Here is a 4,153-nt window from a genome sequence, read left to right on the forward strand (position 1 = left end):
ACCTTTGCAAGTCATGCATATTGCATTTGATTTCGGTGACATTATTTAGTTATCTTTTTCTCTGTGTGCGTGTGAGTGAGTGTTTTGATGTTCTAATTCTAAAGGAAACTGCAGTAGCTAACTAGGTGATTCTGTAATGACATACTCAGTATGCCTTTTGACCTGCCTCTTAAGAAGTCATTCCGGACCAAGAATGTTCGTGATGGTGATGTGGGTCTTATAATTCTTCCTTTCTTTTGTTTCCATTTCTATACCTTATCCTTTTGTTATGAAGGTCTAACCAAAGTTAATTTATGGAACCCCTCATGGGAAAAAAATAGAAAGATGATGCATTCAGCTCTATGTTTTATTCTTGCTACTGTTATTGGTGAATATTCATTTGTCTAGTTGGTTGGTTCATTGTATCCATTAATTTTTGCTTTGCTTGGTATCTCTGGCTGAGAAGTGTCTCTTATGGCCTTGTGTTTGACTTGCTTGGGACTTGCACAACATAAGTGCAATCAAAGAGTAGTTGGGATTCTAGAAGCCCTATGTGGCCTAAGTTTTGTTCAGTTTACTTGCATAATGTTCATAAACTAGAAATAGCTTAGGCTTGCCTTGTCACCTATAGAGTAAGAAAGATACTGAACATAGAACATCACTCTTACATTGTATTCAAACTTGACATAGGGGATTTGTTAGAATTAAGTGACCCAAATTCTTATTTAAATAAAATATGATGGAAAATAAAATAAAAGTAAAATCCATATAGAACTAGACTTCTTTTATTTTATTTTAGAATAAGGTTTTAAACCTTATTAAACTCCATCTATTTTATATTGATTAGGATAAGGTGTTTCAATCCTACTAGAATATGGCTTTGCAAGCCTATAAATAGACATAGTCTATTCCTCTTGTATTAGAGTAAAAATTTTTCGACATAGTGAATTTTCTTCTCCTCTGCCCGTGGTTTTTTTCCGAAAGGGTTTCACGTAAAATTTATGTGTTCTTTATTTTTATTTATTTTATTCTATTTTATTTTTCACATATTGGTATCTGAGCTTAGGGTTATTCATCTCGATCACGGTAATGGCGTCTTTGAAGTATGAAATTCATTGTTGGATCGCAACACCAGATTTGCGTTGTGGCAAATTAAGATGCAAGCGATTCTTGCAGATGGATCTAGAGGATGCCCCGCTAGGGATAGATAAGATGCCTTCGACATTAACGATGATGAAGAAGAAGCGTAAGGATCGAAGGCATTAACACAATTACATCTGCATTTGTCTAACGAAATTTTGCGGGATGTGATGAAAGAGAAAACTGCCATTGCATTATGGAAGAGGCTAGAACAAATATGTATGTCGAAAACTCTAACAAGCAAGTTGCATATGAAGCGGCGTCTTTATGCTCATCGTTTGGAGGAAGGTGCGTCAGACACGAACACTTAACAGTGTTTAAAGAAATTCTCTCAAACTTGGAGGCCATGGAGGTTCAAGTATGATAAGGAAGATCTAGGGTTGATTCTACTTTGTTCGTTGCCCGTCTTATTCAACCTTTAGAGACACGATTTTATATAGCCGAGTCTCTCACAGTTGATGAGGTTTATGATTCTTTAACCTCGTATGATAAGATAAAGCATCTTGTGGTTAAACCCAACTCTCGGGAGAGGGTCTCATTGTTCGTGGGAGACAAGACCGGAATGTTGATGATGATCGTGGTAGAACACAGGAACGGAATCCTCGTGGTAAATCTAAGGGTAGATCGAAATCTTCAAGCAGAGGTAAAACTTGCAACTTCTGCAAGAAGAAAGGGCACATTAAATCTGAGTGCTATAAGCTACAAAATAAGATTAAAAGGGAGGCTGCGAATCAAAAGGGAAAACAGCCAGAAAATTCCGGTGAAGCTGATGTTGTAGAAGACTACAGCGATGGTGAACTTCTAGTTGCTTCTGTCAATGATTCTAAAGTGGCGAGTGGATACTTGATTCAGTTGCACCTTCCACATGAGTCCCAATCGGGATTGGTTTACAACTTATGAAACAGTATCTGAAGGTGTTGTTTTGATGGGAAATAATGCTTCATGTAAAATCGCAGGTGTTGGAACAATTAAAGTTAAGATGTTTGATGGAGTTGTCAGAACACTTAGTGACGTGCGGCATGTTCCAGAATTGAAAAGAAATTTAATTTCGTTGAGTACTCTTGATTCAAAAGGTGCAGATACACATTTGAAAGTGGGGTTTTAAAGATTTCAAAGGGTCCCTTGTTGTGATGAAAGGGCAAAGAAAGATTGCCAAGTTATATGTTTCTGAGGGTTCTCTTATTCTCGGTGATGCAATTGTCGCTTCCTCTTCCTTGTCGGATGATGATATTACTAAACTTTGGCATATCGCCTAGGGCATATGAGTGAGAATGGCATGGCGAATTAAGCAAAGAGGACTTCTTAATGGGCAAGGAATTTGCAAACCGAATTTCGTGAGCACTTGTGTTTTGGGAAGCAAAAGAGAGTTCGATTCACTAGAGGAATCCATAACACGAAGGAAGCGTTGGAGTATATCCATTACGATCCGTGGGGCCGTCCAGAGTGCCTTCGAGAGGTGGAGCTAATTATATGCTAACCTTTATTGATGATTTTTCCGAAAAGTTTGGGCGTTCTTCACAAGCGAAAAGCGATGTGTTTTCCACATTTAAGTCTTGGAAAATTATGATTGAAAAACAGACGGAAAAGCAGATAAAATACCTCCGCATGCACAATGGCTTAGAGTTACGCTACGATGAGTTTAATAGATTGTGCAAGTCGGAGGATCATGAGACACTTGACGATTCGTCATACTCCACAAAAAAGCGGCGTTGCGAGCGAATGAACGAACGATCATGGAGAAGGTTCGATGTATGTTGTCAAATGCCAACTTACCGAAGTCATTTTGGGCGAAGCGACCTCTCGCATGTTTTTGATCAACCGATCTCCATCCGTTGCCATTGAGAAAAGACTCCACAAGAGGTATGGTCCGTAATCCTGCTAATTATTCGATTTAAAGATTTTTGGGTGTCTGCGTATGCTCATGTTGATAATGGAAAATTGGAACCGAGATCCATTAAATCGTTTTCTTGGTTATAAAGTGGTGTAAAAGGCTATAAGTTATGGTGTCTGAAAATAGAAAAGTTGTGATTAGCGAGATGTTGTTTTTGATGAAAGCGCTATGCTACCTAACTTATCTCTTAAAGACTCTTCCAATAAAGAAAACCAAAAGCGGTGGAGCATCGATTAATCTGAATCAACTCCTCAAGCCAAGTACAAAAATTGAGAATAGAGTTGCTTCTTCACCGCAATACTCTATCGCCAAAAACAGGACAAGAAGAGAAATTAAACCTCCAAAGAAGTATGCCGAGGTTGATCTAGTTGCTTATGCTTTAAATGTGGCTAAAGATATAGATGCGAATCAAGAGCCATTTAATTATTCTGAGGCGATTAGCTGTGAAGACTCAGAAAAGTGGATGTTTGCTATGCAAGAGGAGATGGAATCACTCCACAAAAAGCAGAACATGGGATCTTGTAAAACTTCCTAAAGGTAAAAAGGCATTCGTTGTAAATGGGTGTTTAAAAAGAAAGAAGGGACTCAGGAGTTGAAGAACCCAAATATAAAGCAAGGCTTGTTGCAAAGGGTTACAATCAAATTCCGAGAGTGGACTTCATGATGTGTTCTCTCCAGGTTGTTAAGCATAGTTCGATTCGAGCTTTGCTTGGTATTGTGGCCATGCATGATTTGGAGCTTGAGCGTTAGATGTAAAACTGCATTTTGCATGGAGAACTTGAGGAAGATATTTACATGCAACAACCGAGGGTTTTATAGTCTCGAAAAAGAGGACTATGTTTGCTTCTTGAAAAAGTCCCTTTACGGTTTGAAACAGTCACCAAGACAAGGGTACAAGAGGTTTGATTCCTTTATGACTTCTCATGATTTCAAAAGAAGTAGTTTTGACAGTTGTGTCTACTTTAAGAAAAACAGTGATGGTTCTTTTGTGTATCTACTTCTTTATGTTGATGACATGTTGATAGCAGAAAAAGATAAAAGAGAGATAAGAAAGGTTAAAGCCCAACTAAGTGAAGAATTTGAGATGAAAGATTTAGGACCAGCAAAGAAGATACTTGGTATGGAGATTCTCGAGATAGAAAA

The sequence above is a fragment of the Gossypium arboreum genome, chromosome 10 (assembly GCF_025698485.1).
Source record: "Gossypium arboreum isolate Shixiya-1 chromosome 10, ASM2569848v2, whole genome shotgun sequence".
In the NCBI taxonomy this organism is placed as follows: domain Eukaryota; kingdom Viridiplantae; phylum Streptophyta; class Magnoliopsida; order Malvales; family Malvaceae; genus Gossypium; species Gossypium arboreum.